Consider the following 12,504-nt stretch of genomic DNA (forward strand, 5'->3'; position numbering starts at 1 on the left):
GAAAAAAAAAAAAAAAAAAGGGGTGCAACACGAGGACTTCCCAGGAGGTCACCCATCCTAGTACTACTCTCGCCCAAGCACGCTTAACTTCGGAGTTCTGATGGGATCCAGTGCATTAGTGCTGGTATGATCGCACCCGACATGGTGATGCTAAAGAATGGATATAAGGAAAAGAAGCAGCGCAGCAGGTCCGCATGCGTTCGGCGCGATCCGGGCAGCGGCATCGATGCACCGGCCCACCGAGCGAGTTCCCTCGGTCGGGCCGGGAGAAAAGGGAAACACCGAGGGTGAAAGGCGCGGGGAAAGAGAGGAAAAAAAAAAAAAAAAAAAAGGGTGCAACACGAGGACTTCCCAGGAGGTCACCCATCCTAGTACTACTCTCGCCCAAGCACGCTTAACTTCGGAGTTCTGATGGGATCCGGTGCATTAGTGCTGGTATGATCGCACCCGACATGGTGATGCTAAAGAATGGATATAAGGAAAAGAAGCAGCGCAGCAGGTCCGCATGCGTTCGGCGCGATCCGGGCGAGTTCCCTCAGTCGGGCCGGGAGAAAAGGGAAACTCCGAGGGTGAAAGGCGCGGGGAAAGAGAGGAAAAAAAAAAAAAAAAAAGGGGTGCAACACGAGGACTTCCCAGGAGGTCACCCATCCTAGTACTACTCTCGCCCAAGCACGCTTAACTTCGGAGTTCTGATGGGATCCGGTGCATTAGTGCTGGTATGATCGCACCCGACATGGTGATGCTAAAGAATGGATATAAGGAAAAGAAGCAGCGCAGCAGGTCCGCATGCGTTCGGCGCGATCCGGGCGAGTTCCCTCAGTCGGGCCGGGAGAAAAGGGAAACTCCGAGGGTGAAAGGCGCGGGGAAAGAGAGGAAAAAAAAAAAAAAAAAAGGGGTGCAACACGAGGACTTCCCAGGAGGTCACCCATCCTAGTACTACTCTCGCCCAAGCACGCTTAACTTCGGAGTTCTGATGGGATCCGGTGCATTAGTGCTGGTATGATCGCACCCGACATGGTGATGCTAAAGAATGGATATAAGGAAAAGAAGCAGCGCAGCAGGTCCGCATGCGTTCGGCGCGATCCGGGCGAGTTCCCTCGGTCGGGCCGGGAGAAAAGGGAAACTCCGAGGGTGAAAGGCGCGGGGAAAGAGAGGAAAAAAAAAAAAAAAAAAGGGGTGCAACACGAGGACTTCCCAGGAGGTCACCCATCCTAGTACTACTCTCGCCCAAGCACGCTTAACTTCGGAGTTCTGATGGGATCCGGTGCATTAGTGCTGGTATGATCGCACCCGACATGGTGATGCTAAAGAATGGATATAAGGAAAAGAAGCAGCGCAGCAGGTCCGCATGCGTTCGGCGCGATCCGGGCGAGTTCCCTCGGTCGGGCCGGGAGAAAAGGGAAACTCCGAGGGTGAAAGGCGCGGGGAAAGAGAGGAAAAAAAAAAAAAAAAAAAAAGGATGCAACACGAGGACTTCCCAGGAGGTCACCCATCCTAGTACTACTCTCGCCCAAGCACGCTTAACTTCGGAGTTCTGATGGGATCCGGTGCATTAGTGCTGGTATGATCGCACCCGACATGGTGATGCTAAAGAATGGATATAAGGAAAAGAAGCAGCGCAGCAGGTCCGCATGCGTTCGGCGCGATCCGGGCGAGTTCCCTCGGTCGGGCCGGGAGAAAAGGGAAACTCCGAGGGTGAAAGGCGCGGGGAAAGAGAGGAAAAAAAAAAAAAAAAAAGGGGTGCAACACGAGGACTTCCCAGGAGGTCACCCATCCTAGTACTACTCTCGCCCAAGCACGCTTAACTTCGGAGTTCTGATGGGATCCAGTGCATTAGTGCTGGTATGATCGCACCCGACATGGTGATGCTAAAGAATGGATATAAGGAAAAGAAGCAGCGCAGCAGGTCCGCATGCGTTCGGCGCGATCCGGGCAGCGGCATCGATGCACCGGCCCACCGAGCGAGTTCCCTCGGTCGGGCCGGGAGAAAAGGGAAACACCGAGGGTGAAAGGCGCGGGGAAAGAGAGGAAAAAAAAAAAAAAAAAAAAGGGTGCAACACGAGGACTTCCCAGGAGGTCACCCATCCTAGTACTACTCTCGCCCAAGCACGCTTAACTTCGGAGTTCTGATGGGATCCGGTGCATTAGTGCTGGTATGATCGCACCAGACATGGTGATGCTAAAGAATGGATATAAGGAAAAGAAGCAGCGCAGCAGGTCCGCATGCGTTCGGCGCGATCCGGGCGAGTTCCCTCGGTCGGGCCGGGAGAAAAGGGAAACTCCGAGGGTGAACGGCGCGGGGAAAGAGAGGAAAAAAAAAAAAAAAAAGGGGTGCAACACGAGGACTTCCCAGGAGGTCACCCATCCTAGTACTACTCTCGCCCAAGCACGCTTAACTTCGGAGTTCTGATGGGATCCGGTGCATTAGTGCTGGTATGATCGCACCCGACATGGTGATGCTAAGGAATGGATATAAGGAAAAGAAGCAGCGCAGCAGGTCCGCATGCGTTCGGCGCGATCCGGGCGAGTTCCCTCGGTCGGGCCGGGAGAAAAGGGAAACTCCGAGGGTGAAAGGCGCGGGGAAAGAGAGGAAAAAAAAAAAAAAAAAAAGGGGTGCAACACGAGGACTTCCCAGGAGGTCACCCATCCTAGTACTACTCTCGCCCAAGCACGCTTAACTTCGGAGTTCTGATGGGATCCGGTGCATTAGTGCTGGTATGATCGCACCCGACATGGTGATGCTAAAGAATGGATATAAGGAAAAGAAGCAGCGCAGCAGGTCCGCATGCGTTCGGCGCGATCCGGGCAGCGGCATCGATGCACCGGCCCACCGAGCGAGTTCCCTCGGTCGGGCCGGGAGAAAAGGGAAACTCCGAGGGTGAAAGGTGCGGGGAAAGAGAGGAAAAAAAAAAAAAAAAAAAGGGTGCAAAACGAGGACTTCCCAGGAGGTCACCCATCCTAGTACTCCTCTCGCCCAAGCACGCTTAACTTCGGAGTTCTGATGGGATCCGGTGCATTAGTGCTGGTATGATCGCACCCGACATGGTGATGCTAAAGAATGGATATAAGGAAAAGAAGCAGCGCAGCAGGTCCGCATGCGTTCGGCGCGATCCGGGCGAGTTCCCTCGGTCGGGCCGGGAGAAAAGGGATACTCCGAGGGTGAAAGGCGCGGGGAAAGAGAGGAAAAAAAAAAAAAAAAAGGGGTGCAACACGAGGACTTCCCAGGAGGTCACCCATCCTAGTACTACTCTCGCCCAAGCACGCTTAACTTCGGAGTTCTGATGGGATCCGGTGCATTAGTGCTGGTATGATCGCACCCGACATGGTGATGCTAAAGAATGGATATAAGGAAAAGAAGCAGCGCAGCAGGTCCGCATGCGTTCGGCGCGATCCGGGCGAGTTCCCTCGGTCGGGCCGGGAGAAAAGGGAAACTCCGAGGGTGAAAGGCGCGGGGAAAGAGAGGAAAAAAAAAAAAAAAAGGGGTGCAACACGAGGACTTCCCAGGAGGTCACCCATCCTAGTACTACTCTCGCCCAAGCACGCTTAACTTCGGAGTTCTGATGGGATCCGGTACATTAGTGCTGGTATGATCGCACCCGACATGGTGATGCTAAAGAATGGATATAAGGAAAAGAAGCAGCGCAGCAGGTCCGCATGCGTTCGGCGCGATCCGGGCAGCGGCATCGATGCACCGGCCCACCGAGCGAGTTCCCTCGGTCGGGCCGGGAGAAAAGGGAAACTTCGAGGGTGAAAGGCGCGGGGAAAGAGAGGAAAAAAAAAAAAAAAGGGGTGCAACACGAGGACTTCCCAGGAGGTCACCCATCCTAGTACTACTCTCGCCCAAGCACGCTTAACTTCGGAGTTCTGGTGGGATCCGGTGCATTAGTGCTGGTATGATCGCACCCGACATGGTGATGCTAAAGAATGGATATAAGGAAAAGAAGCAGCGCAGCAGGTCCGCATGCGTTCGGCGCGATCCGGGCAGCGGCATCGATGCACCGGCCCACCGAGCGAGTTCCCTCGGTCGGGCCGGGAGAAAAGGGAAACTCCGAGGGTGAAAGGTGCGGGGAAAGAGAGGAAAAAAAAAAAAAAAAAAAGGGTGCAACACGAGGACTTCCCAGGAGGTCACCCATCCTAGTACTACTCTCGCCCAAGCACGCTTAACTTCGGAGTTCTGATGGGATCCGGTGCATTAGTGCTGGTATGATCGCACCCGACATGGTGATGCTAAAGAATGGATATAAGGAAAAGAAGCAGCGCAGCAGGTCCGCATGCGTTCGGCGCGATCCGGGCAGCGGCATCGATGCACCGGCCCACCGAGCGAGTTCCCTCGGTCGGGCCGGGAGAAAAGGGAAACTCCGAGGGTGAAAGGCGCGGGGAAAGAGAGGAAAAAAAAAAAAAAAAAGGGTGCAACACGAGGACTTCCCAGGAGGTCACCCATCCTAGTACTACTCTCGCCCAAGCACGCTTAACTTCGGAGTTCTGATGGTATCCGGTGCATTAGTGCTGGTATGATCGCACCCGACATGGTGATGCTAAAGAATGGATATAAGGAAAAGAAGCAGCGCAGCAGGTCCGCATGCGTTCGGCGCGATCCGGGCGAGTTCCCTCGGTCGGGCCGGGAGAAAAGGGAAACTCCGAGGGTGAAAGGCGCGGGGAAAGAGAGGAAAAAAAAAAAAAAAAGGGGTGCAACACGAGGACTTCCCAGGAGGTCACCCATCCTAGTACTACTCTCGCCCAAGCACGCTTAACTTCGGAGTTCTGATGGGATCCGGTGCATTAGTGCTGGTATGATCGCACCCGACATGGTGATGCTAAAGAATGGATATAAGGAAAAGAAGCAGCGCAGCAGGTCCGCATGCGTTCGGCGCGATCCGGGCGAGTTCCCTCGGTCGGGCCGGGAGAAAAGGGAAACTCCGAGGGTGAAAGGCGCGGGGAAAGAGAGGAAAAAAAAAAAAAAAAGGGGTGCAACACGAGGACTTCCCAGGAGGTCACCCATCCTAGTACTACTCTCGCCCAAGCACGCTTAACTTCGGAGTTCTGATGGGATCCGGTGCATTAGTGCTGGTATGATCGCACCCGACATGGTGATGCTAAAGAATGGATATAAGGAAAAGAAGCAGCGCAGCAGGTCCGCATGCGTTCGGCGCGATCCGGGCAGCGGCATCGATGCACCGGCCCACCGAGCGAGTTCCCTCGGTCGGGCCGGGAGAAAAGGGAAACTCCGAGGGTGAAAGGTGCGGGGAAAGAGAGGAAAAAAAAAAAAAAAAAAAGGGTGCAAAACGAGGACTTCCCAGGAGGTCACCCATCCTAGTACTCCTCTCGCCCAAGCACGCTTAACTTCGGAGTTCTGATGGGATCCGGTGCATTAGTGCTGGTATGATCGCACCCGACATGGTGATGCTAAAGAATGGATATAAGGAAAAGAAGCAGCGCAGCAGGTCCGCATGCGTTCGGCGCGATCCGGGCGAGTTCCCTCGGTCGGGCCGGGAGAAAAGGGATACTCCGAGGGTGAAAGGCGCGGGGAAAGAGAGGAAAAAAAAAAAAAAAAAGGGGTGCAACACGAGGACTTCCCAGGAGGTCACCCATCCTAGTACTACTCTCGCCCAAGCACGCTTAACTTCGGAGTTCTGATGGGATCCGGTGCATTAGTGCTGGTATGATCGCACCCGACATGGTGATGCTAAAGAATGGATATAAGGAAAAGAAGCAGCGCAGCAGGTCCGCATGCGTTCGGCGCGATCCGGGCGAGTTCCCTCGGTCGGGCCGGGAGAAAAGGGAAACTCCGAGGGTGAAAGGCGCGGGGAAAGAGAGGAAAAAAAAAAAAAAAAGGGGTGCAACACGAGGACTTCCCAGGAGGTCACCCATCCTAGTACTACTCTCGCCCAAGCACGCTTAACTTCGGAGTTCTGATGGGATCCGGTACATTAGTGCTGGTATGATCGCACCCGACATGGTGATGCTAAAGAATGGATATAAGGAAAAGAAGCAGCGCAGCAGGTCCGCATGCGTTCGGCGCGATCCGGGCAGCGGCATCGATGCACCGGCCCACCGAGCGAGTTCCCTCGGTCGGGCCGGGAGAAAAGGGAAACTTCGAGGGTGAAAGGCGCGGGGAAAGAGAGGAAAAAAAAAAAAAAAGGGGTGCAACACGAGGACTTCCCAGGAGGTCACCCATCCTAGTACTACTCTCGCCCAAGCACGCTTAACTTCGGAGTTCTGGTGGGATCCGGTGCATTAGTGCTGGTATGATCGCACCCGACATGGTGATGCTAAAGAATGGATATAAGGAAAAGAAGCAGCGCAGCAGGTCCGCATGCGTTCGGCGCGATCCGGGCAGCGGCATCGATGCACCGGCCCACCGAGCGAGTTCCCTCGGTCGGGCCGGGAGAAAAGGGAAACTCCGAGGGTGAAAGGTGCGGGGAAAGAGAGGAAAAAAAAAAAAAAAAAAAGGGTGCAACACGAGGACTTCCCAGGAGGTCACCCATCCTAGTACTACTCTCGCCCAAGCACGCTTAACTTCGGAGTTCTGATGGGATCCGGTGCATTAGTGCTGGTATGATCGCACCCGACATGGTGATGCTAAAGAATGGATATAAGGAAAAGAAGCAGCGCAGCAGGTCCGCATGCGTTCGGCGCGATCCGGGCAGCGGCATCGATGCACCGGCCCACCGAGCGAGTTCCCTCGGTCGGGCCGGGAGAAAAGGGAAACTCCGAGGGTGAAAGGCGCGGGGAAAGAGAGGAAAAAAAAAAAAAAAAAAGGGTGCAACACGAGGACTTCCCAGGAGGTCACCCATCCTAGTACTACTCTCGCCCAAGCACGCTTAACTTCGGAGTTCTGATGGTATCCGGTGCATTAGTGCTGGTATGATCGCACCCGACATGGTGATGCTAAAGAATGGATATAAGGAAAAGAAGCAGCGCAGCAGGTCCGCATGCGTTCGGCGCGATCCGGGCGAGTTCCCTCGGTCGGGCCGGGAGAAAAGGGAAACTCCGAGGGTGAAAGGCGCGGGGAAAGAGAGGAAAAAAAAAAAAAAAAGGGGTGCAACACGAGGACTTCCCAGGAGGTCACCCATCCTAGTACTACTCTCGCCCAAGCACGCTTAACTTCGGAGTTCTGATGGGATCCGGTGCATTAGTGCTGGTATGATCGCACCCGACATGGTGATGCTAAAGAATGGATATAAGGAAAAGAAGCAGCGCAGCAGGTCCGCATGCGTTCGGCGCGATCCGGGCGAGTTCCCTCGGTCGGGCCGGGAGAAAAGGGAAACTCCGAGGGTGAAAGGCGCGGGGAAAGAGAGGAAAAAAAAAAAAAAAAGGGGTGCAACACGAGGACTTCCCAGGAGGTCACCCATCCTAGTACTACTCTCGCCCAAGCACGCTTAACTTCGGAGTTCTGATGGGATCCGGTACATTAGTGCTGGTATGATCGCACCCGACATGGTGATGCTAAAGAATGGATATAAGGAAAAGAAGCAGCGCAGCAGGTCCGCATGCGTTCGGCGCGATCCGGGCAGCGGCATCGATGCACCGGCCCACCAAGCGAGTTCCCTCGGTCGGGCCGGGAGAAAAGGGAAACTCCGAGGGTGAAAGGCGCGGGGAAAGAGAGGAAAAAAAAAAAAAAAAAGGGGTGCAACACGAGGACTTCCCAGGAGGTCACCCATCCTAGTACTACTCTCGCCCAAGCACGCTTAACTTCGGAGTTCTGGTGGGATCCGGTGCATTAGTGCTGGTATGATCGCACCCGACATGGTGATGCTAAAGAATGGATATAAGGAAAAGAAGCAGCGCAGCAGGTCCGCATGCGTTCGGCGCGATCCGGGCGAGTTCCCTCGGTCGGGCCGGGAGAAAAGGGAAACTCCGAGGGTGAAAGGCGCGGGGAAAGAGAGGAAAAAAAAAAAAAAAAAAAGGGGTGTAACACGAGGACTTCCCAGGAGGTCACCCATCCTAGTACTACTCTCGCCCAAGCACGCTTAACTTCGGAGTTCTGATGGTATCCGGTGCATTAGTGCTGGTATGATCGCACCCGATATGGTGATGCTAAAGAATGGATATAAGGAAAAGAAGCAGCGCAGCAGGTCCGCATGCGTTCGGCGCGATCCGGGCAGCGGCATCGATGCACCGGCCCACCGAGCGAGTTCCCTCGGTCGGGCCGGGAGAAAAGGGAAACTCCGAGGGTGAAAGGCGCGGGGAAAGAGAGGAAAAAAAAAAAAAAAAAAAAAGGATGCAACACGAGGACTTCCCAGGAGGTCACCCATCCTAGTACTACTCTCGCCCAAGCACGCTTAACTTCGGAGTTCTGATGGGATCCGGTGCATTAGTGCTGGTATGATCGCACCCGACATGGTGATGCTAAAGAATGGATATAAGGAAAAGAAGCAGCGCAGCAGGTCCGCATGCGTTCGGCGCGATCCGGGCGAGTTCCCTCAGTCGGGCCGGGAGAAAAGGGAAACTCCGAGGGTGAAAGGCGCGGGGAAAGAGAGGAAAAAAAAAAAAAAAAAAGGGGTGCAACACGAGGACTTCCCAGGAGGTCACCCATCCTAGTACTACTCTCGCCCAAGCACGCTTAACTTCGGAGTTCTGATGGGATCCGGTGCATTAGTGCTGGTATGATCGCACCCGACATGGTGATGCTAAAGAATGGATATAAGGAACAGAAGCAGCGCAGCAGGTCCGCATGCGTTCGGCGCGATCCGGGCAGCGGCATCGATGCACCGGCCCACCGAGCGAGTTCCCTCGGTCGGGCCGGGAGAAAAGGGAAACTCCGAGGGTGAAAGGCGCGGGGAAAGAGAGGAAAAAAAAAAAAAAGGGGTGCAACACGAGGACTTCCCAGGAGGTCACCCATCCTAGTACTACTCTCGCCCAAGCACGCTTAACTTCGGAGTTCTGGTGGGATCCGGTGCATTAGTGCTGGTATGATCGCACCCGACATGGTGATGCTAAAGAATGGATATAAGGAAAAGAAGCAGCGCAGCAGGTCCGCATGCGTTCGGCGCGATCCGGGCAGCGGCATCGATGCACCGGCCCACCGAGCGAGTTCCCTCGGTCGGGCCGGGAGAAAAGGGAAACTCCGAGGGTGAAAGGTGCGGGGAAAGAGAGGAAAAAAAAAAAAAAAAAAAAAGGGTGCAACACGAGGACTTCCCAGGAGGTCACCCATCCTAGTACTACTCTCGCCCAAGCACGCTTAACTTCGGAGTTCTGATGGGATCCGGTGCATTAGTGCTGGTATGATCGCACCCGACATGGTGATGCTAAAGAATGGATATAAGGAACAGAAGCAGCGCAGCAGGTCCGCATGCGTTCGGCGCGATCCGGGCAGCGGCATCGATGCACCGGCCCACCGAGCGAGTTCCCTCGGTCGGGCCGGGAGAAAAGGGAAACTCCGAGGGTGAAAGGTGCGGGGAAAGAGAGGAAAAAAAAAAAAAAAAAAAAAGGGTGCAACACGAGGACTTCCCAGGAGGTCACCCATCCTAGTACTACTCTCGCCCAAGCACGCTTAACTTCGGAGTTCTGATGGGATCCGGTGCATTAGTGCTGGTATGATCGCACCCGACATGGTGATGCTAAAATATGGATATAAGGAAAAGAAGCAGCGCAGCAGGTCCGCATGCGTTCGGCGCGATCCGGGCAGCGGCATCGATGCACCGGCCCACCGAGCGAGTTCCCTCGGTCGGGCCGGGAGAAAAGGGAAACTCCGAGGGTGAAAGGCGCGGGGAAAGAGAGGAAAAAAAAAAAAGGGTGCAACACGAGGACTTCCCAGGAGGTCACCCATCCTAGTACTACTCTCGCCCAAGCACGCTTAACTTCGGAGTTCTGATGGGATCCGGTGCATTAGTGCTGGTATGATCGCACCCGACATGGTGATGCTAAAGAATGGATATAAGGAAAAGAAGCAGCGCAGCAGGTCCGCATGCGTTCGGCGCGATCCGGGCGAGTTCCCTCGGTCGGGCCGGGAGAAAAGGGAAACTCCGAGGGTGAAAGGCGCGGGGAAAGAGAGGAAAAAAAAAAAAAAAAAAGGGGTGCAACACGAGGACTTCCCAGGAGGTCACCCATCCTAGTACTACTCTCGCCCAAGCACGCTTAACTTCGGAGTTCTGATGGGATCCGGTGCATTAGTGCTGGTATGATCGCACCCGACATGGTGATGCTAAAGAATGGATATAAGGAAAAGAAGCAGCGCAGCAGGTCCGCATGCGTTCGGCGCGATCCGGGCGAGTTCCCTCGGTCGGGCCGGGAGAAAAGGGAAACTCCGAGGGTGAAAGGCGCGGGGAAAGAGAGGAAAAAAAAAAAAAAAAAGGGTGCAACACGAGGACTTCCCAGGAGGTCACCCATCCTAGTACTACTCTCGCCCAAGCACGCTTAACTTCGGAGTTCTGATGGGATCCGGTGCATTAGTGCTGGTATGATCGCACCCGACATGGTGATGCTAAAGAATGGATATAAGGAAAAGAAGCAGCGCAGCAGGTCCGCATTCGTTCGGCGCGATCCGGGCGAGTTCCCTCGGTCGGGCCGGGAGAAAAGGGAAACTCCGAGGGTGAAAGGCGCGGGGAAAGAGAGGAAAAAAAAAAAAAAAAAAGGGGTGCAACACGAGGACTTCCCAGGAGGTCACCCATCCTAGTACTACTCTCGCCCAAGCACGCTTAACTTCGGAGTTCTGATGGGATCCGGTGCATTAGTGCTGGTATGATCGCACCCGACATGGTGATGCTAAAGAATGGATATAAGGAAAAGAAGCAGCGCAGCAGGTCCGCATTCGTTCGGCGCGATCCGGGCGAGTTCCCTCGGTCGGGCCGGGAGAAAAGGGAAACTCCGAGGGTGAAAGGCGCGGGGAAAGAGAGGAAAAAAAAAAAAAAAAAAGGGGTGCAACACGAGGACTTCCCAGGAGGTCACCCATCCTAGTACTACTCTCGCCCAAGCACGCTTAACTTCGGAGTTCTGATGGGATCCGGTGCATTAGTGCTGGTATGATCGCACCCGACATGGTGATGCTAAAGAATGGATATAAGGAAAAGAAGCAGCGCAGCAGGTCCGCATGCGTTCGGCGCGATCCGGGCAGCGGCATCGATGCACCGGCCCACCGAGCGAGTTCCCTCGGTCGGGCCGGGAGAAAAGGGAAACTCTGAGGGTGAAAGGCGCGGGGAAAGAGAGGAAAAAAAAAAAAGGGTGCAACACGAGGACTTCCCAGGAGGTCACCCATCCTAGTACTACTCTCGCCCAAGCACGCTTAACTTCGGAGTTCTGATGGGATCCGGTGCATTAGTGCTGGTATGATCGCACCCGACATGGTGATGCTAAAGAATGGATATAAGGAAAAGAAGCAGCGCAGCAGGTCCGCATGCGTTCGGCGCGATCCGGGCGAGTTCCCTCGGTCGGGCCGGGAGAAAAGGGAAACTCCGAGGGTGAAAGGCGCGGGGAAAGAGAGGAAAAAAAAAAAAAAAAAAGGGGTGCAACACGAGGACTTCCCAGGAGGTCACCCATCCTAGTACTACTCTCGCCCAAGCACGCTTAACTTCGGAGTTCTGATGGGATCCGGTGCATTAGTGCTGGTATGATCGCACCCGACATGGTGATGCTAAAGAATGGATATAAGGAAAAGAAGCAGCGCAGCAGGTCCGCATGCGTTCGGCGCGATCCGGGCGAGTTCCCTCGGTCGGGCCGGGAGAAAAGGGAAACTCCGAGGGTGAAAGGCGCGGGGAAAGAGAGGAAAAAAAAAAAAAAAAAGGGTGCAACACGAGGACTTCCCAGGAGGTCACCCATCCTAGTACTACTCTCGCCCAAGCACGCTTAACTTCGGAGTTCTGATGGGATCCGGTGCATTAGTGCTGGTATGATCGCACCCGACATGGTGATGCTAAAGAATGGATATAAGGAAAAGAAGCAGCGCAGCAGGTCCGCATTCGTTCGGCGCGATCCGGGCGAGTTCCCTCGGTCGGGCCGGGAGAAAAGGGAAACTCCGAGGGTGAAAGGCGCGGGGAAAGAGAGGAAAAAAAAAAAAAAAAAGGGGTGCAACACGAGGACTTCCCAGGAGGTCACCCATCCTAGTACTACTCTCGCCCAAGCACGCTTAACTTCGGAGTTCTGATGGGATCCGGTGCATTAGTGCTGGTATGATCGCACCCGACATGGTGATGCTAAAGAATGGATATAAGGAAAAGAAGCAGCGCAGCAGGTCCGCATTCGTTCGGCGCGATCCGGGCGAGTTCCCTCGGTCGGGCCGGGAGAAAAGGGAAACTCCGAGGGTGAAAGGCGCGGGGAAAGAGAGGAAAAAAAAAAAAAAAAAAGGGGTGCAACACGAGGACTTCCCAGGAGGTCACCCATCCTAGTACTACTCTCGCCCAAGCACGCTTAACTTCGGAGTTCTGATGGGATCCGGTGCATTAGTGCTGGTATGATCGCACCCGACATGGTGATGCTAAAGAATGGATATAAGGAAAAGAAGCAGCGCAGCAGGTCCGCATGCGTTCGGCGCGATCCGGGCAGCGGCATCGATGCACCGGCCCATCGAGC

At 54.6% G+C, this 12,504-nt stretch overlaps 43 non-coding genes across 43 annotated transcripts; all 43 read right to left on the reverse strand.

Moving 5' to 3' along the window:
• Nucleotides 1-19: 19 nt before the first annotated feature.
• LOC132801431 (5S ribosomal RNA) lies at nt 20-138 on the reverse strand. Its single transcript, XR_009636547.1, has one exon. It is a non-coding gene; the product is annotated as a 5S ribosomal RNA (ribosomal RNA).
• Nucleotides 139-330: 192 nt separating this feature from the next.
• On the reverse strand, nt 331-449 carry LOC132801114 (5S ribosomal RNA). The gene has a single exon (XR_009636230.1). It is a non-coding gene; the product is annotated as a 5S ribosomal RNA (ribosomal RNA).
• Nucleotides 450-611: 162 nt separating this feature from the next.
• LOC132802868 (5S ribosomal RNA) lies at nt 612-730 on the reverse strand. Its single transcript, XR_009637973.1, has one exon. It is a non-coding gene; the product is annotated as a 5S ribosomal RNA (ribosomal RNA).
• Nucleotides 731-892: 162 nt separating this feature from the next.
• On the reverse strand, nt 893-1,011 carry LOC132802869 (5S ribosomal RNA). The gene has a single exon (XR_009637974.1). It is a non-coding gene; the product is annotated as a 5S ribosomal RNA (ribosomal RNA).
• A 162-nt stretch (nt 1,012-1,173) lies between these two features.
• LOC132802870 (5S ribosomal RNA) lies at nt 1,174-1,292 on the reverse strand. The gene has a single exon (XR_009637975.1). It is a non-coding gene; the product is annotated as a 5S ribosomal RNA (ribosomal RNA).
• Nucleotides 1,293-1,456: 164 nt separating this feature from the next.
• LOC132801370 (5S ribosomal RNA) lies at nt 1,457-1,575 on the reverse strand. Its single transcript, XR_009636486.1, has one exon. It is a non-coding gene; the product is annotated as a 5S ribosomal RNA (ribosomal RNA).
• A 162-nt stretch (nt 1,576-1,737) lies between these two features.
• LOC132801432 (5S ribosomal RNA) lies at nt 1,738-1,856 on the reverse strand. The gene has a single exon (XR_009636548.1). It is a non-coding gene; the product is annotated as a 5S ribosomal RNA (ribosomal RNA).
• Nucleotides 1,857-2,048: 192 nt separating this feature from the next.
• Nucleotides 2,049-2,167, reverse strand: LOC132801555 (5S ribosomal RNA). The gene has a single exon (XR_009636672.1). It is a non-coding gene; the product is annotated as a 5S ribosomal RNA (ribosomal RNA).
• Nucleotides 2,168-2,328: 161 nt separating this feature from the next.
• Nucleotides 2,329-2,447, reverse strand: LOC132802871 (5S ribosomal RNA). Its single transcript, XR_009637976.1, has one exon. It is a non-coding gene; the product is annotated as a 5S ribosomal RNA (ribosomal RNA).
• Nucleotides 2,448-2,610: 163 nt separating this feature from the next.
• LOC132802873 (5S ribosomal RNA) lies at nt 2,611-2,729 on the reverse strand. The gene has a single exon (XR_009637978.1). It is a non-coding gene; the product is annotated as a 5S ribosomal RNA (ribosomal RNA).
• A 191-nt stretch (nt 2,730-2,920) lies between these two features.
• On the reverse strand, nt 2,921-3,039 carry LOC132801870 (5S ribosomal RNA). Its single transcript, XR_009636991.1, has one exon. It is a non-coding gene; the product is annotated as a 5S ribosomal RNA (ribosomal RNA).
• Nucleotides 3,040-3,200: 161 nt separating this feature from the next.
• Nucleotides 3,201-3,319, reverse strand: LOC132802874 (5S ribosomal RNA). The gene has a single exon (XR_009637979.1). It is a non-coding gene; the product is annotated as a 5S ribosomal RNA (ribosomal RNA).
• A 160-nt stretch (nt 3,320-3,479) lies between these two features.
• LOC132801413 (5S ribosomal RNA) lies at nt 3,480-3,598 on the reverse strand. Its single transcript, XR_009636529.1, has one exon. It is a non-coding gene; the product is annotated as a 5S ribosomal RNA (ribosomal RNA).
• A 188-nt stretch (nt 3,599-3,786) lies between these two features.
• On the reverse strand, nt 3,787-3,905 carry LOC132801675 (5S ribosomal RNA). The gene has a single exon (XR_009636795.1). It is a non-coding gene; the product is annotated as a 5S ribosomal RNA (ribosomal RNA).
• A 191-nt stretch (nt 3,906-4,096) lies between these two features.
• LOC132801115 (5S ribosomal RNA) lies at nt 4,097-4,215 on the reverse strand. Its single transcript, XR_009636231.1, has one exon. It is a non-coding gene; the product is annotated as a 5S ribosomal RNA (ribosomal RNA).
• A 189-nt stretch (nt 4,216-4,404) lies between these two features.
• Nucleotides 4,405-4,523, reverse strand: LOC132802000 (5S ribosomal RNA). Its single transcript, XR_009637121.1, has one exon. It is a non-coding gene; the product is annotated as a 5S ribosomal RNA (ribosomal RNA).
• Nucleotides 4,524-4,683: 160 nt separating this feature from the next.
• LOC132802875 (5S ribosomal RNA) lies at nt 4,684-4,802 on the reverse strand. Its single transcript, XR_009637980.1, has one exon. It is a non-coding gene; the product is annotated as a 5S ribosomal RNA (ribosomal RNA).
• A 160-nt stretch (nt 4,803-4,962) lies between these two features.
• LOC132802876 (5S ribosomal RNA) lies at nt 4,963-5,081 on the reverse strand. The gene has a single exon (XR_009637981.1). It is a non-coding gene; the product is annotated as a 5S ribosomal RNA (ribosomal RNA).
• Nucleotides 5,082-5,272: 191 nt separating this feature from the next.
• On the reverse strand, nt 5,273-5,391 carry LOC132801871 (5S ribosomal RNA). Its single transcript, XR_009636992.1, has one exon. It is a non-coding gene; the product is annotated as a 5S ribosomal RNA (ribosomal RNA).
• Nucleotides 5,392-5,552: 161 nt separating this feature from the next.
• LOC132802877 (5S ribosomal RNA) lies at nt 5,553-5,671 on the reverse strand. The gene has a single exon (XR_009637982.1). It is a non-coding gene; the product is annotated as a 5S ribosomal RNA (ribosomal RNA).
• A 160-nt stretch (nt 5,672-5,831) lies between these two features.
• On the reverse strand, nt 5,832-5,950 carry LOC132801414 (5S ribosomal RNA). Its single transcript, XR_009636530.1, has one exon. It is a non-coding gene; the product is annotated as a 5S ribosomal RNA (ribosomal RNA).
• Nucleotides 5,951-6,138: 188 nt separating this feature from the next.
• LOC132801676 (5S ribosomal RNA) lies at nt 6,139-6,257 on the reverse strand. Its single transcript, XR_009636796.1, has one exon. It is a non-coding gene; the product is annotated as a 5S ribosomal RNA (ribosomal RNA).
• Nucleotides 6,258-6,448: 191 nt separating this feature from the next.
• LOC132801116 (5S ribosomal RNA) lies at nt 6,449-6,567 on the reverse strand. Its single transcript, XR_009636232.1, has one exon. It is a non-coding gene; the product is annotated as a 5S ribosomal RNA (ribosomal RNA).
• A 190-nt stretch (nt 6,568-6,757) lies between these two features.
• LOC132802001 (5S ribosomal RNA) lies at nt 6,758-6,876 on the reverse strand. Its single transcript, XR_009637122.1, has one exon. It is a non-coding gene; the product is annotated as a 5S ribosomal RNA (ribosomal RNA).
• Nucleotides 6,877-7,036: 160 nt separating this feature from the next.
• Nucleotides 7,037-7,155, reverse strand: LOC132802879 (5S ribosomal RNA). Its single transcript, XR_009637984.1, has one exon. It is a non-coding gene; the product is annotated as a 5S ribosomal RNA (ribosomal RNA).
• A 160-nt stretch (nt 7,156-7,315) lies between these two features.
• Nucleotides 7,316-7,434, reverse strand: LOC132801415 (5S ribosomal RNA). Its single transcript, XR_009636531.1, has one exon. It is a non-coding gene; the product is annotated as a 5S ribosomal RNA (ribosomal RNA).
• Nucleotides 7,435-7,624: 190 nt separating this feature from the next.
• Nucleotides 7,625-7,743, reverse strand: LOC132801677 (5S ribosomal RNA). Its single transcript, XR_009636797.1, has one exon. It is a non-coding gene; the product is annotated as a 5S ribosomal RNA (ribosomal RNA).
• A 163-nt stretch (nt 7,744-7,906) lies between these two features.
• On the reverse strand, nt 7,907-8,025 carry LOC132802159 (5S ribosomal RNA). Its single transcript, XR_009637283.1, has one exon. It is a non-coding gene; the product is annotated as a 5S ribosomal RNA (ribosomal RNA).
• A 193-nt stretch (nt 8,026-8,218) lies between these two features.
• On the reverse strand, nt 8,219-8,337 carry LOC132801371 (5S ribosomal RNA). The gene has a single exon (XR_009636487.1). It is a non-coding gene; the product is annotated as a 5S ribosomal RNA (ribosomal RNA).
• Nucleotides 8,338-8,499: 162 nt separating this feature from the next.
• LOC132802880 (5S ribosomal RNA) lies at nt 8,500-8,618 on the reverse strand. Its single transcript, XR_009637985.1, has one exon. It is a non-coding gene; the product is annotated as a 5S ribosomal RNA (ribosomal RNA).
• A 187-nt stretch (nt 8,619-8,805) lies between these two features.
• Nucleotides 8,806-8,924, reverse strand: LOC132801678 (5S ribosomal RNA). The gene has a single exon (XR_009636798.1). It is a non-coding gene; the product is annotated as a 5S ribosomal RNA (ribosomal RNA).
• Nucleotides 8,925-9,117: 193 nt separating this feature from the next.
• LOC132801118 (5S ribosomal RNA) lies at nt 9,118-9,236 on the reverse strand. The gene has a single exon (XR_009636234.1). It is a non-coding gene; the product is annotated as a 5S ribosomal RNA (ribosomal RNA).
• A 193-nt stretch (nt 9,237-9,429) lies between these two features.
• On the reverse strand, nt 9,430-9,548 carry LOC132801119 (5S ribosomal RNA). The gene has a single exon (XR_009636235.1). It is a non-coding gene; the product is annotated as a 5S ribosomal RNA (ribosomal RNA).
• Nucleotides 9,549-9,732: 184 nt separating this feature from the next.
• Nucleotides 9,733-9,851, reverse strand: LOC132801120 (5S ribosomal RNA). Its single transcript, XR_009636236.1, has one exon. It is a non-coding gene; the product is annotated as a 5S ribosomal RNA (ribosomal RNA).
• Nucleotides 9,852-10,013: 162 nt separating this feature from the next.
• LOC132802881 (5S ribosomal RNA) lies at nt 10,014-10,132 on the reverse strand. The gene has a single exon (XR_009637986.1). It is a non-coding gene; the product is annotated as a 5S ribosomal RNA (ribosomal RNA).
• A 160-nt stretch (nt 10,133-10,292) lies between these two features.
• LOC132801121 (5S ribosomal RNA) lies at nt 10,293-10,411 on the reverse strand. Its single transcript, XR_009636237.1, has one exon. It is a non-coding gene; the product is annotated as a 5S ribosomal RNA (ribosomal RNA).
• Nucleotides 10,412-10,573: 162 nt separating this feature from the next.
• On the reverse strand, nt 10,574-10,692 carry LOC132802882 (5S ribosomal RNA). The gene has a single exon (XR_009637987.1). It is a non-coding gene; the product is annotated as a 5S ribosomal RNA (ribosomal RNA).
• A 162-nt stretch (nt 10,693-10,854) lies between these two features.
• LOC132802883 (5S ribosomal RNA) lies at nt 10,855-10,973 on the reverse strand. Its single transcript, XR_009637988.1, has one exon. It is a non-coding gene; the product is annotated as a 5S ribosomal RNA (ribosomal RNA).
• Nucleotides 10,974-11,157: 184 nt separating this feature from the next.
• Nucleotides 11,158-11,276, reverse strand: LOC132801122 (5S ribosomal RNA). Its single transcript, XR_009636238.1, has one exon. It is a non-coding gene; the product is annotated as a 5S ribosomal RNA (ribosomal RNA).
• Nucleotides 11,277-11,438: 162 nt separating this feature from the next.
• On the reverse strand, nt 11,439-11,557 carry LOC132802885 (5S ribosomal RNA). Its single transcript, XR_009637990.1, has one exon. It is a non-coding gene; the product is annotated as a 5S ribosomal RNA (ribosomal RNA).
• Nucleotides 11,558-11,717: 160 nt separating this feature from the next.
• On the reverse strand, nt 11,718-11,836 carry LOC132801123 (5S ribosomal RNA). The gene has a single exon (XR_009636239.1). It is a non-coding gene; the product is annotated as a 5S ribosomal RNA (ribosomal RNA).
• A 161-nt stretch (nt 11,837-11,997) lies between these two features.
• Nucleotides 11,998-12,116, reverse strand: LOC132802886 (5S ribosomal RNA). The gene has a single exon (XR_009637991.1). It is a non-coding gene; the product is annotated as a 5S ribosomal RNA (ribosomal RNA).
• A 162-nt stretch (nt 12,117-12,278) lies between these two features.
• Nucleotides 12,279-12,397, reverse strand: LOC132802887 (5S ribosomal RNA). Its single transcript, XR_009637992.1, has one exon. It is a non-coding gene; the product is annotated as a 5S ribosomal RNA (ribosomal RNA).
• Between the last annotated feature and the right edge of the window lie 107 nt (nt 12,398-12,504).

The sequence above is a fragment of the Ziziphus jujuba genome, chromosome 2 (assembly GCF_031755915.1).
Source record: "Ziziphus jujuba cultivar Dongzao chromosome 2, ASM3175591v1".
Classification (NCBI taxonomy): Eukaryota; Viridiplantae; Streptophyta; class Magnoliopsida; order Rosales; family Rhamnaceae; genus Ziziphus; species Ziziphus jujuba.